The sequence below is a fragment of the Triticum urartu genome, chromosome 7A, assembly GCF_056163025.1.
Source record: "Triticum urartu cultivar PI428250 chromosome 7A, HENAU_Tu73, whole genome shotgun sequence".
Lineage (NCBI taxonomy): Eukaryota > Viridiplantae > Streptophyta > Magnoliopsida > Poales > Poaceae > Triticum > Triticum urartu.
The window spans coordinates 613614712-613630916 of record NC_141879.1 but is presented as its reverse complement, the minus strand read 5'-3'; the positions used below and the strand labels follow the sequence as shown (position 1 = coordinate 613630916).

Genomic DNA, 16205 nt, shown 5'->3' with positions numbered 1-16205 from the left:
AAACTTCTTCAATACGTCCCATGGCGATGTGAGCTGCCATGCTCTTTTCTAGACTCCAGGTTGGTGCATCAAAGGAAAACTCTATGGGCTCGGTGACTAGCATGAATGTCCTTCCTGGAACTTGAACTTGTATCCAGCGCTCCTCTTCAGGTAAAGTGGCGTTGTAGGTTCCGGTAAAGCTTGGTACTCCGATGTTCAGGTACTTAGTGACTTCCTTCAGGTGACGTCCAAAGGGTGTATCTTCATCTAGCTGTGTGAACTTGTTCCTTGCATCCGCCATCCTAAAAGAGTAGAAAATATGAGGAGACAGAATGAGAAGAGTGAGTAGTGATCTAGGGCTTTAGCTTAGTGGTCGTGTCCTACAGTCAGCGTGTGCTCTGATACCATCTTGTAGCGATCAGACCTCAAACAGTCCAATCTCTGTGCTCCAGTGTCATCCTTGAATCAGTAATGCTGACACCACACAGTACTTGAAGGATTTATAACAGAATAGCAATCACACACTTATTACATCGAGTGTCTCAAAAGAGACCTTATTACAATAAATATGACTTAAGGCCATCTAATAATGATAACAGCAGAAGGCTTGGAAGATAAGTGAGTCCATCAACTCCAACGGCATCACTGAGTATAGAGCCACGACCTAAAGGCACCTTACTCGTCGTCTGAAAAGTCTGCAACATGAACATTGCAGCCCGAAACGGGTCAGCACATGGAATATGCTGGCAAAGTAACACATAGAGTGCAATGAAAGAATAAGGCTATACTACATGCATATTTGGCTGGTGGAAAGCTCTATGGTTACAGTTTTGCGTAAAGCCAATTTTTCCCTACTGCAAAGGAATAAATTTTATTTAACTATCATGGTAGTTGTTAAACATTGAGAGTGTAGACACCCTCTCAATCCCAATTAAGCATCATCATTAAAACCCAACAAAATTAATTTAGAGTAACATGATGACATTCACATGATGATCCAAGTACTAGATACTCAAGATGTCCATAACCGGGGACACGGCTAACCATGATTAGTTTATACACTCTGCAGAGGTTTGCGCACTTTTCCCCACAAGACTCGATCTCCTCCGTTGGGATCGCACTACATGATGTTAGAGAAACGGATGATCGAGACATAGTCTTTCAGAAGCGCTTGCACCTTACGAACGGGTAGACCGTACCAACCTACATCTCCTACATCTGCTAGTCTACCACTGTAAGAGTTCGCATGACTTAGTCAACTATGCTACAGCCCATAGTAGCTTGTGGCTGCACACGTAAGTTTCTAGTATGAATAATCTCATGATCCCTTTGAGCCTGGGTGGCGGTTCAAAAAAAACAGGCAATCGCTGGAATACCCAGGTGCCTCAATCCACCCAGATGTGTGTTTAGGTTGCCACCTTAAGTAAACCATTAATTTAACAATCTCACATCTGTCATGGATACACTCACCCAATCCACGTCTACTAGCATAGCATGGCATCAAGCAAACGTAGAAGTAACTCCCAAAGGTTTGATAATAAAACAGGTAATAGGTACTACCTCATCTACTTCCCAAACCCACAATTTAATTAGATCCTAATCATGCAATGGTGTGAGGATTGATCTAATGCAATAAAAACTGGGTAGTAGGAGGTATGATCAAAGTGTTACTTGCCTTGCTGATGATCCGCAAAACCTAGCGATTCGAAGTAGCAAGCGGCGCACTCTGGGTACTCTATCACAAACAAACAAGCATACAATAAGTACTCATCTAATGCACAGGTAAAACTCGAATAAGAGATCTAACCAGATAGTTCAACTTAAGAACTCCAGTTAGCAAAAAGAATCAAATCAAACGAAGCAACGAAAGACAAACGGCGAAAGAAACAAGCTTTGTTTACTATTCTGGATCTAAGTCAAATTTTACAGAGGCAAAAACTTGTTTGAGTTGGTTAAACGGAAAAAGGGTTTCGAGACGAAACTCCAGGCGCTTGAATCGCCTGATTCCGATAAACGAACGAAAAGTTAAACTAGAACGAAAATCGGATCAGAAATCGCGAACAGAAATAATCGCGGAATAATCCGAGAAAAAAGAAAAAAACGACGAACAGAATAACCAACGAACATTCGTTTTCTGGAACTAAACGATGGACGCGTTTGTTAAAACGAACGAACGAGCGAACGCTCGCTAAATAAATAAACCGGAAAAAAACTGATCTATTTAAAAAAACAAAAAACTAAGGTTTTCAAAAAAAACGAATCAGTTTTTCTCAGAAAATCGGGCGGCGAGGCGGCTACCTCGGCTCGGTCCGGCGAGGTTCCGGCGGCGGCGGTGGGCAGCAGCGGCGGCGGGCGGCGGCAGGCGGCGCGGGGCGGCTGGCGGCGGGCGGCAGGCGGCGGCTGGCGGCGGGCGGCGGCGGGCGGCGTGCGGCGGCTGGCGGCGCGGGGCGGCGGGGTTGCGTGCGGCGGCGGGCGGCGCAAGCGGCGTGCGGCTGGCGGCGGGGCTGCGTGGGCGGCGGGAGGCGCAGGCGGCGTGCGCCTGGCGGTGCGGCGACTCGGGGCTCCAGGGGGTGGCTATTTAAGGAGGGAGGGGGCGGCCTTGCTTGGGGAGGGGGTCGGCGGCGCGTGCCCGGCTCGGACTCCGAGTCCGGCTGCAGCTCGGCGAGGGAGGCGGTGGCCTGGCGGGCCGGCCTGGCTCGGCTGGGCCTTTGGCCCAGTCGGGAGCGGGGTTTTAAAAAAAACAATTTCGCCGAAACTAAGGAAAATTCTAGAAAAAAATAAATAAAAATCTAAAATTGCCTAAACAAATTTTCACCGTCTAAATAAAATATTTAGAACATGATGAACATTTTCTTGGCCCTAAATGCAATTTTTGAAAACGTGCAATTTTTCCTAAATTCAAATAAAACCGTGAAAAACTCCAGAATAAAACCTTATTTGATTTTTTTATTAAATCCTCAATATTTCTTTATTTTGGGAAAGTAATTTTATTCCCTCTCTCATATTTTGATAATAGAAATAATTGAAGATAAAATAAATAAAATCAAATGATCCTATTTTCAAAATTTGAGAAAACTCAAATATGAAAATAACGAAATCCCGAACTCTCTCCGAAGGTCCTTGAGTTGCCTAAAATTTCTAGGATCAACCCAAAATACAAATAAATATGATATGCAATGATGATCTATTGTATAACATTCCAAATTGAAAATTTGAGATGTTACAGTATTCAAAAATTATTATGAACTTGCATTTTAAAAAATACATTGTGTATTAAAAATTTAATGTGTATGGTCTGCATGTTCGATCGATCGTGTGTTTTTCCTTGTTTGGTCTAGTTTTCTTTTGATTTTCCGTTTTTTCTTTCATTTTGTTTGTTCCTTCACGGTTTTCTTTGGTTGTTCTATTTTCCCTGCTTCTTTCTAAACATTTTTTTGTTTCTTCCTGGGTTTTAAGTCAGGTTTTTTTTCCTTTTCTCTATGATTTCTTTGGTTCCTTTATTCCCATCGTGGTTTCACTGGGTGTTTCCTTTTTATTTTCTTCAATTATTTATTTATTTGTATATTTCTTTGCTCTTGTTTGTTTGTTCTTTTTTTGTTATTTTCATTGTTTTTTCTTCTTTTTTCCTGCTTTCAGTGCATTTGTTTGTTTCACTTTGTTTCTTTATATCAGTGTTAATCTGTTACTTTTTATTCAACACATGTATACTTTTTCGATACAAAATGTAAATTTTAGTGCACACATGAAATATTTTGTGCTCTCGCGTCAGGCGCCTCCCTAAACGGGCTTGCCCAGGCACGCGGGATGCCACAACCTAATTTCTTTCGATTTTATTTGTTTTTTCCTTTAAATTTTTTTACTCTCAAATTATACTTCTAAAAATTCTAAATAAATATATTAAAAATACTTTAAATAAAACATTTGAAAAAAAGTTAACCAAACATTTCAAATATGCTAAATGTGTATAAAGGAATTGGTTCTCATGTATACAAAGAAAACAATGTGTGTGAAATGAGTTGATCACGTATTTCAAAAATGAAATTAAACGCTTGAAAAATAGTTAAATGAGTATTAGAAAAATGTTAATCAATCATTTGAAAAATGAGAAATGTGCATAGAAAAAAAGTTGACCATGTATTAAAACATGGTCAAACTTGTATTTGAAAAATGCCAATCAAACATTTAAAAATGTAAAATGTGTATACAAAAAAATTGACCATGTATTAAAGAATTGTTAATCTTTTTTAGAAAATATTAATCAAGCATTGGAAAAATGTTTAAAATGTGGATAAAAATGCCGACTGTGTATTAAACAAATATTAACCAAGCCTTTGAAAAAGTTAAATGTGTGTGCAAGAAATGTTTCTTATATATATGAAAAAATATATAAAAAACAATGTGTTTGATGTGAATAAAGTATTTCAAAAATGTTAATCAAGCATTTGAAAATTGTTAAATGTGTATAGAAAAATGTTACCCATGTATTAGAAATATGTTAATCTTGTTTTGCAATTTTTTAATCAAGCATTTGTAAATATTAAAATATTCATGGAAGAAATATTTACCTCATGATATTAAAAATTTATATTGTATTTGAAAAATGTTTAAAATGTGTATAGAAAAAATGTTGACCATGTATTAAAGAAATCGTTAACCATTTATTAGAAATATGTTCTTGATGTACACGAATAATGTAGAATTAAAACTAAAAAAACATTGAAAACAGAAAAGGAAACAAAAGAAACCAAACAAAAAGGAAAAGGGAAAAAGGAAATCAATGAAAAATGCAAAAAAATAATGAAAACTGTAAGGAAATGAAGAAAAACTAAAGAAAATCGATGTAAACCAAGAAAAAAGAAAGAAACAAAGAAAAAGAAAAGAAAAACGATGTAAACCAAGAAAAAACAAAGACAAAGAAAAGAATAATGAGAAAGAATAGCAAAACGGATAAAAACAATCAAAGAAACAAAAGAGAAATCAAAGGAAATGAAAGAAAAAAGAAAAAACCGAAGTATAATGACGAAAGAGCCGGACAAGGAATAAAGAAAACAAAACAAAACAAAAAAAGTCCGAATGAACACATCAGCAAATGACCGGAACGAGTAACACAGTATTGGGCCAGCCCATAGGCACGTGCTGTGCAGGAAAGCTTCATTGAGACGGATGGTGGTCTCGCTATAAGCGAGACATATCATTCTTTTTTTTTTTTGCGGGAAAGCGAGACATGTCATTCGCCTGATGGAACAAACGTGAGACAGTGAACAAAAAAAAAACATTTAAACGGACTGCCCAGAAATGACAGGGGGAAAAGTTAGTTAAGTGCCCGAGTCTCTCTCGTGCCAGGTAAATGGTAATTTTTCCAAGAAAAAAAGGTAAATGGTAATCTTGTCTCAAATAAAAAATGTGTAAATGGTAATCAGATTGAAACCCCTGGAAAAAAGGTAATCACACTGCATTGCCTTAAAAAAAGGTAATCACACTGCACATGAAAACAAATCGCACAACTTTATCCTGCATGATGTCGATCGCTGTCTGTGCCAAAACATACGGGAATACTCGTAATCATGCACGCAGGGACGGAGTCAGGATTTTGACATAGGGGAGGCAAAGTTTCACACTAAGAGCATCTCTAGTGAATGGTGTAAATTTGGACGTGTATATCTCCATATACACGTTCATATACATCTTGCTAAATTATACACATCCCAATTTTTCAGTGGAACGTATAAGTTAGGACGTGTATATTTCCAACGGCTATATTTCCAACGGCTATATTTTCAATGGCTATATTTTCAATGGCCATATTTCCGATCTATATAAACCACCCCTACCACCTCTCTTCCAGCACACTTCTACCTGTGACTTCTCTTCTCACCTAGATTTCTCTATGGTTTCTCACGCAACACAATGAACACATCCACTTGGGACATGAGTTCTTCGTCATCTTTATCTGGCGACGATGAACTCATACTTGCAGCATTCGCCGAGCGCGAGGAGTAAGAGAGGAAGAACGCTCGACGCCATGGCGGTTCCAAGCATGGACGTCAGTCAATCGATCGAGGAAGAGATGCCGGATTTGTTCTTCTGTGGGACGACTACTTCAAAGAGATTCCTCGCTTTCCCGAACATTTGTTTCGACGAAGGTTCGTAATTAGTACACTTCTCTGCTTTGGTCATTTTTTCATTTCCCTGTCTCATTTACTTTTTATGCACAGATTTAGAATGTCGCGTACTTTGTTCAACCGCATAGCTGATGGATTAGAAATTTCGATGAACATAATCAGCTTAAACTTGATCTAATTGATCATGTGTGGCAAAAGTTTGGAAACGAGTGATGTCCTAGTTATAAGTTTGTCTCCGTGCATCCTCCCTCTCATTTCGTGCATCTTCATTCTTTTTTAGTGCAATCTCCTCTTTTCGCAATTCCAATTGCTGTGCGTAGCGAGCATTTCTTGCCGCCTCTTTGATCTCATCCTTCTCTAGCTTTGCTGCACCCACAGTTTCTAATGACAGCTTGCAAGCACTGTCATCAGCTTTACCTCTCTTATCCTTCTTCACACCATCAGGTCTTTTCTCATGTTCAAGAGCATCAGTGCGTATCGAGGTAGCATCAGACAGGCCTGGGCATTCGGTTAACCCGAACCGATCGGTTCGGTTCTTCGGGTTAATAAAAATTTCGGTTTTGCAAAATTGATGACCGATCGGTCTTCCAAAATCCTGCTAACCGAGAGTTCGGTGGACCGAGACTTCGGTTCGGTCGTCGTTTTCAAGACCGAAGAAGCCAAACAACTTGCCAGTAGAAAAAAAAATCAAGAAATACATGTATGACCGAAGGGAATGGGGAGAGGAGATGCAGCTGCATCCTACTGGAGCATCTCAGCAGACCGATTCAGCTAGCAGACCTGTAACTTGAAGAACAAAATTGCAGGCCGGTGCTCGGGAAGCAGATGTCCCTGTAGGCATGGCGAATTGGAGGATGGAGCGCTGGTGGAAACTTCTATTGGAGACGGTCTCTGTGGGGAAGAAATTCGAGGAAGGAGGAGATGTTGCGGTGCCGGCGCTGGCGCCAGCCAGAGGGATCGATTGGCGGCTGCTTAGATCTGGCGGTTCCCTGGATGTGGATAAGGTGCGGCGGTGGCAGCCCCCTTTTTTGCGTCGAAGTGAGTTTTCTCACGGGAAGCGTTAAACTAATCCAAGTGAAGGCTTAAACGGACGCATCCAAGTTTAGTTGATATTGTGGGCTATGGGCCTAATGCATTGAATTGGCCTGTTACTATTCTTTCTCGGTTACTTACGGTACTTTGGGTAGTCGAGGGTCATAACCGAAACGACCGATGTAATATCGGTTTTACAGAGTTGCTGACCGAATTTAGTACTGATTTTTTTGGTTTCGGTCTATTCGGATACGGTCCCGGTTCTTTCGGTTTGGTAGTTCGGTCTTCGGTTAAAATGCCCACCCCTAGCATCAGTACGTACCGAGGATGTATCACCCAGATCATTGGTGGCTGTGCCCGGACTTGCATCAATGGTCTTCTTTTGTTTTTTAAGAGAAGTTTCAACTTCTCTTGTCTGCCACTTTGGATACTTCGAAAACTCTACATAGCAATGCATCAGTGTGAAAGGCTTCTTTTTTTAAGATCCATTTCCTTGAACAAAATGTGTGCATCGTTTGTCTGCACATATAAATATGTTGTCAAAATAAGCACAACACATATAGAATATTGCACATCACATATAGAACTACAAGAAATGCGCATACCTTTTCTTCTATAGTCCTTCCACTTTCTTGCCTATTTAAAATCTGCTGAAGGCAACCACAAAATTTAGAGGTCTCTCTGTTAATTGTTGTGTAACGGCAATTGATTGCATTAGCATTACGCTCCGGCCATGATGATTCCTTGTGTGTGTTGTAGTACTCTGAAATTCTATCCCAATAAGCATCTCGGTTTTGATCTGTCCCAACAATATCCAAACTTGTATTTTCCCATGCTGCTATGAGAACCTTGTCCTCATCACTAGACCAATTTTTTCCTTTGTTGGATTTTCCTTTCTCTGTTATTGCAGAACGATGCTGAGTTGATGGAGTTGCCTGCTCTCCAATTGGACTATCTGGTTGTGTTTGTGTGTAACCAAAACCAATGGTGTCCAAGAAGCTTTGGTCACCATCCATCTGCAAGCAACCAATGCATAGCTATTTTAGACCACAATCTGACATCAAATTGACATGGCCAAGCAACAATTTGCAATAGACAAATATCAAATATCAACACCAGATGGAGAAAGCATTGCAATTTCCTGCTTTTTCCCACCCACTCGGCCTCACTGCTTCGATTCAGAGCTGCCTCTCCCCTGCCCGTCGACCTCACTCCTCTCCCCAGGCCGCAGGCCGCCGGCCTCCCCAGCCTGTCAACCTCCTACCTCTCCCCAGGCCGCAACTAGCACCGCCCGCACCCGCACTCTGCCGCCCGCATCCCGCACCCCGCCCGCATCCCGCACAGTGCCGCCCCGCCGCCCGCATCTCGCATGATGCTGCCCGCAGCTAGCCCCGCCCGCAGCTAGCGCCGCCCGCTGCCCGCACAGCCTCCCCATGCGGCCGACCTCCCGCCGCCGCCAGATCTAGCTGCAGGGCGTGCACTGCCCCCCCCCTCCCGCTCGTGAGCAAGGCCGAAGAGGAAGAAATTGTTACCTTGGGCGACGGCCGAAGAAGAAACGCGACGGCGACCTGGGGGCGAGCTCCTCCGATTCTTCCTCCGGGCGGGCGCGGGACGAAGCAGCCGTCTCGTTTTCGCGAGCTGGCGAGCGTGGCTTGCTCGTGTATATTTCCACGCCTCGTACCGTCGTGGACTGGGCGTGGATGTTTACACGCCCTTTTACACGAGTCGCTGGGAGTAATTTTTTAGCTGGCATCGTGTATATTTGCTATACACGTCCATATAGATGATCCACTAGAGATGCTCTAAGTCTCATACGCAATGGCTATGTTGTAAAAAAAATAGGGTCTGGTCTAATGGAGATGACATGGTGCCAACATACCCTTTTTGTGTCTATTCATTGCATTCACATGATCAAAACTTGATAAAAAATTGACAAATGACAAAAGAAATTCACAACACTAGGAACACCGGATAATCTTAAGAAATAATAATTTGTAATAATGCAATGTGGGTAAATAATATATTACCAATCTCATTATTTATTGGAAGTGGCGAGATGGACCTTACTGACTCAACACAGTCCCAAAATCAGAATCGAAAATTTACGAATTAATTCTGATCTCTTCTTCTTCATGTTTACACAAGCACAAGTAGGAGTGTGATAATTGATTCTAAATTTGTCTGATTATACTTCTATAATTTTTAAATCAAAGAACAAATCTTATGTGAGAATCAAATACCTTTTCCCCTAGTGTGGTTGTTGTTCATAAGTGGGTCCGCTCTGCTGGGAACGGCGGCATGTGCATGGATCGACACCTGCGTATATCCCGGCGAAGCGGCGATCCCTTCCCTTCTCCGCTTCTCTCGATGGTGAGCCGATGAAGAGATCCGATCACAGTAGCCATCAGGTGTCAGTTTCGATAGCAGCGGCGGCTTGGAGAGATTAGTGATATGGGAGTGCATAATCAGGTCGTGGCTGCGTGCTGCAATTAACAGGCCACTTTTCCTTTCACGATGGCCTGTTAGGCAATATTCTTTATGATGATTTTTTTATATTTTAGCGTGCAATGAGCTGCACATGGGCTGAAACGTTCATGTTAACTAGATCGGGAGCGCGCCTTGGCGCGGGGTGCCGGTTCCAACGTTAATTCCTTGCTTAGTGGTAGCCCAGACTTAGCATATGCATTCAAGTACTAATTTAATAGATGCTCAAAGAAAGCAAGGTACACACTGGTCTATTACTGATGGTATCGACATAAGTCCGAAGACAGAACAGAGCACACAACATATACAGGAAATAAAACATATGATACGACACAGTAAACGGACTAGAAAACCGACATTAGAGCCACAGCTTAACTGGTTCATAACTTACATCAACCACAGAGTAGTTAATCCATCAGAAGCACCATCTCATGGCACTGACCATACATCGTTAGCAACCAAGAGCTAAACAAACACCACACAAAATAGAAGGCCAATGCTGATCATAGTACCAACAGCGGCTGGTCTTTCACAAGCACCACATTAAAGTTTCCTGGGGTCGGTGTAACGTAACATCGCATTGCAAGCAATACGGCACGACAAAAGGGACGATGGACCTAGGAAGAAGCTTCACCATCTAACACACGTCGAGACGTCCATTCGCTAGACCATCAATGCGAGAGCACATCTAACCAACACATTGTGGTCCTGCAATAACACAAGTTCAAGTAAGAGCCAAATCGTGTACAACATAGGAGGCGACCAACGATATAAAAGGTACCTAGCTGACACACCAAAATAATGATCCGCCTAGGGCCGTTTGGACTACAACTTAGCCCTTTTAGTCGCGGACGTCTCGTCTTCATCCGCCGTCAGGCTTTCAGTTGATTTGCTTCAAGAACAAATAACAATTATGTACAAGAAGTAGAAAAATTATGCATATATTGTTAAACACTCGTATCAACCCACACCCAGATATCTCAACGTAGCAGCAAGCTCACCACCGAGACCAGCAGAGCATCATCCAGTTTTTCGAGCCCCTAGCAGGCATAAACAAATATTCCTTGTCAACTGACCATCAAACAACCATGTGAATAGGTTTGGATGTATTTTCACCAAGCAAACGAAAGGAAATACCTGAGCACGGCCATCGGAAAACAAGGGTTTACACAACACAGACTTAGGTAGACCACTTGCTGGCACTCTCTTTATATCGACACTACAGGTCACAGACCCAACAAATTCACATCACATATCTAGAATCGTTTGTTTACGCCATCTTGGATCATTTTTGTTGGAACAGCTCATACCTTTTGTTGACTGAGGCCGGGGAAGAATTACTCTTCTTTCCTTCAGGGATGGTAAGTTCATAGAAAAAATACATGCGGCAGTATATCACTACGGTCAAGGAAAATGCATAGCTGTTGTCTGTCCCTGGAAGACAATCTTTTCTACAGGAGAGAACTTGCCCTGGAGCCTTTAGCAATAAGATCAAGAACATAAGCATATGATCAAATCAGGCAAAGGACAGCACATAATTAGTGCGGAGATAAACGGATAGCATGTACCTCTTATCAAAGTCTATCATCTCAGAAGTGTCATCATTTATGTACCACCGATGCGCTACACTTCCTCTCACACCCCTTCGACCTACAGACCGCAACCAAAGACATAGCACGTCACATAAACAGACATGGGCAAAAGAGTAGCCATCTAGTCAACCTAACAAGAGTTCTTACCTTCATAGGCCTTCACCAGAGTTCCAACAAATAGTGCAACCACTGGTTCAATTGAGCCCAGCTCGATAATGTAGTCTCCCTGAAAGGTTGTAGCACGTTCGCCCCAGAGCACAACAGTTATCTGGCACCCATTGCACAAAATATAAACAAAATATACTGAAAGCAATGGCAGGCTAATAGAGACAACAACACAAACAACAAGCACCTGACAGGGCAAGATGGCATACCTTAGGTCCATGATACTGATACAACGCTTTGTGGAAGGCTCGCTCCTGCTCGAGCTATGATACTGAACAACATCGGATACACCAGTGATAACGCCGAGCACATCTAGACAACCAGAGAAAAGGAAAACATCTTACGGGCACACACAACAAACAAACGAAGACAATGATCGTGTAGGAAACACACCTGTGAAGAATTCAGGTGTCTCGAGAGGTGCGGGGAGGCGTGATAGTTTAGTGAGTGAGTAGGTGCAGAAGGGAAACTGAGCTTCTGGATCAGTATTAGGATCGGCCGTACTGAACCTATTGAACCTGAAACTGAGCTTCTGAATCAGTATTAGGATCGGCCGTATTGAACCTATTGAACCTGATCATGTGTATCGCATAGACAGGCTTGAAACAAGGTTTGTTCGGGAACACCAAGAACTGTGAAATGTCATATGCACATCCTGCCTTCATTTTGCCCATAAACTTAGGCACAAGCTTCTCACCAATCTCAGCATAGATGTGGTTGCCCTGCCAAGAAACAACATGCATCAATTACCAAGCATAGAAGGCTGAAGAAAATTACAACCAATGCAGGCGCCGAGGCTGGAGAAATCATATACCCGGGCATCCGAAAGGACCATGTCAGTGTGTTTGATAGGGCTGTCATCAGCGTCTCCACGGTGCTGCCACAAATGCGAAACATACACACGGATGGTCAAGTTCCTGTCACCGACAACAAGAGACTACAGGGCAGCCATCGCCATCTACAACAAAAGGGTCATCACCAAAACACACGACCACTGTTAAACTAAATAAACCAGTATGACATAAGCCACGCCAATACATGCAAACACTCAAAATATCAACCCCACCATACGGAACACACTTATTCAGCCATTGCCAAATGCCGTGTAACAAGATATCATCCAACTCACAAAAGCATGCCACTGACTACCAAAATGAAGACATGCGTTGTATACAAACCTAGGCCATCCCTGCGGCCCGAAAGACCTCAGGAAAAACAATGTTTTTGGTCTCAGAACCACAGTTGCCATTAGCATCTAATATAAGGATTTTCAAAGAAGCTCTTGAAGTAACACGAGACACTGCCACATACAACTGCCCGTGCGTAAAAACAGGACCCTTAAGATATATGCCAACAGCAGACAGGGTCTGTCCCTGGCTCTTATTGATTATCATGGCATAGCACAAACGAACAGGAAACTGGCGTCGCCTAAGCACAAAGGGTGCATTTCCTTTCTTCGCCAATAACTCAATCCTGGGGATATAAACGGTATCACCCACATTGGAGCCAGTCATAATAACAGCCTTGATAAGCCGGTCGCCCAATTCTTTTACGATCAGCTGGGTACCGTTACACAAACCATTTGCCTGGCTAAGGTTTCTAAGAAGAATAATTGGAACACCAACCTTAAGAGTCAGCCTATGGTTTGGGAAGTTTATAATTTTAGTTGCATTCAGGTACTCAACTGGATAATAAACTTCTTTGTCTCTAACAGAATCTGTAGAGTCGTCAATAGAATCAGCACTTAAATAGTCCCTGCTATCAGTAGAAACCAATCTAATAATATAGTCATTAATATCCTCAGCATGGTCGTTGGTAGGAGCTAAAATGGCTCTCTCTTGCAAGTAGCCAGAGTTTAGGTAGTTGAGTAAAAAATCACCATAGACAGAAGAAACAATAGCAGCTATTGGGCCATCGGTCGTACGAACCAAGAGGTCGTCCGGTATCTGTATCCAAGAAGCCTCGACATCATCACCTCGCTTTGTAACAGGCAGCTTCCCCTCCCCAGATCTAGAACCCATCTGCTAAACAAGGCAACATCTTGCCGCGCCTGAATATCCGCCCAGGGACAAATAAGCGCATGTTAATAGAAAGCGATAATTTCCGAACAGAGCGCCACAACGGGGAATTTGTGATCGCTGCATCAATAATCTGAGGCCTAGTACCTCCCTCGACGACCGGTAAGATTTGTCTAAGGTCACCACCCAAGACCATTACTATTCCACCGAACGGAACATCTGCAAGATCTGGATTACCCACAGAGAGGACATCACGCAATGTTCTATCTACGGCCTCAAAGCATTTCCTGTGTGTCATAAGCGCCTCGTCCCAAATAACAAGCGAAGATACCATCATCAACTTACAAAGCCTAGAACCTCTTTTAATATCACATTGTGTATTATCCTCAAGAAGAATAGGTATTTTAAAGCGAGAATGAGCAGTCCTCCCACTAGGCAACAACAGCGACGCAGTGCCGGGCGATGCAACAGTAAGCACTATCTTCCTCTCACCCCTAAGGAAAGCACATATTGCACTCCACAGGTAAGTCTTCCTAGTACCGCCGTACCCAGAGACAAAAAAAAGCCTGGTTCCCCCGCCTGTACGCACCCCACAATCGTCTTATAAGCAAACAACTGGTCCTCATTTAAGCTATCAAACATAACTAAGGATTGTTCTGCTAAAGCACATGCATCATAAGACAATTCCTCACGGATTAGACGATTATCATCAGATTGTTCACCTTCGCAAGAGCGGGGCGGTAAATTAAAGTTTCTTATATCAGAACCGTGTTTCAAAAAAACGTCGGCCAGCTCATCGAGAAGCATATCTCTTAGTCTCTCAGGAGGAACAACATAATTTCAATTACCTAGGGCGTGACGCAACCTATACTGGATATCATCGTACATGCTAACACAATAACGTTCAAAGAAACCCAGTTCATCCCTGATAGAACAATGCATGAGCATGGTCACAAACAACTACCTAAGCCGATGCCCAAACCCCAAACAACCGCTTCATCAAACGCTGTGTACCACTCACTATCATCTCCTAATAAACCACGCGTAGTGCAAGCCTCTTTAAAGGTGTGATAAAGACGACCAGCATACGTTCGGAGATATTCGAAAGACCTAGCCCCCTTAACAATCATCAAAAGCATGCATAAATAATACAATTCACCACTCAAAGGATGCACATAATATACGCGGCCAATCTTTTCACCCCTACCCCTTGGATGCCATGACCTACTTTTAACATCCCATGTCCAAGCAATTGGAAAATCACAGTACGTCAATGACCGAGCTTCTTCGAACATCTCATTCACAACAAACCATTCGGTAAGCATAGTCTTTTGCAAGAAGTCAGAACCAACATTTTTCGTGAAGTCAGCACCAGCATGATAGTAGACAGTATTCATGCCAGGCATATGAATAGTGAGCCTTTGAACCGACGGCATTTTAAAGTGTATCTCAAACCCAAATATGCGCCATAATGCATCATACTCACATATATAACGACATATCAAATACTCCTGAACCTCGTCCACTGTACAACAACCAGATTTAGTCAATTTTTTTAACCTTTCTAACATGACCTTAGAGTAATCAGCACCCTTGGTGACGTACTTGAAGAGGTATTTCATCACTTGTGTCTTATTACACCACTCTACATTTATATGACCCTGAAATTTCTTGAGCATCGCCATATTATAAGGAACAACATGCCTATTGTCAAGAAAGTGACCATTTTTATAAACCCTTCGACCGTCATCGCGACGTCGATATAAGACAAACCCGTTATCGTCAATGACAGTAGCATCTCTAAAATCCTTTGGAAAATATTTAGAACAAACACCTTTTTTCATGCAGACACATTTATCGTTCATTTCACCACACGGGCCATGCATCATAAACTCGGAAACTAAAGCATACCCTAGAGGATCAAGCACCGCATCAGGTATCTCAGCAGATATTAATGAATTAATATTTTCAACACCAATCCCACCGTTGCCCCCTATCCGCCAGACAAGTATATGCGCGTGTGGCAGCCCATGCTTCTGGAACTCAACAGTATATAGAACTGAAAAGGAAATAAAAAGATAAGTCAGCCAGACTTGCAAGCAAAATAAACAAAAGACCGGTGAGAAACACCGACCACACACAAAGCACAGCAGCACATAGTACCAGCTTTAATGGGGCCAAAAGCCCGGCCTGACTTGATCTCATCCAAGTACTCAACAAGCTTCATGTGATAGACCCTAACAACAACATCTGCCCTATCAGAAGGCGCCTGCCCTGGCTCTAATGCAGCGGTGATCTCGGGCCACTTGGGATTACATGTGAAAGTGGTAAATACGTCTGGTGCACCATGCACCCGACAAATGGCAATGCCATCATGGAAGTTCTCATTAAAATAACGACGACCACCCATGTGACTGGAGGGCAAAATGGTCCTCTTTCCAACAGCTTCGCCATCTACACACCCATCACCTACTGCATCGGTAATACCCATATGCTCTGATCTGAACATGTCCTGATTTCTTATGATATACCATAGTCTACTCTCATCGATGCATGCGCGTGCATCAACAACAGACTGGGAGGAGAGGAGACCATAGCATATATATGGATTGGGCTAATCACCTTTGTAATGGCACATAAAACGATAGTAATCTTGCATGGTCATCCTATTCCGACTATTCGTGTCCGAGTCACCACCCCCAGAAGGATACAAAGAAGACGCCTCAACAGATGGACTTCCAGGTGCAGGATCAGGATCTACGACCCCATCATCATCACCTTCTTCAGGAACAATCAGGTGAGGAACATCAACC

At 42.6% G+C, this 16205-nt stretch overlaps 2 pseudogenes; both read right to left on the bottom strand.

Annotated features, from left to right (window-relative positions):
- Positions 1-6318: 6318 nt before the first annotated feature.
- LOC125527166 (uncharacterized) lies at positions 6319-8171 on the bottom strand (annotated as a pseudogene).
- Positions 8172-13398: 5227 nt separating this feature from the next.
- On the bottom strand, positions 13399-15901 carry LOC147960684 (uncharacterized; annotated as a pseudogene).
- Positions 15902-16205: the final 304 nt, after the last annotated feature.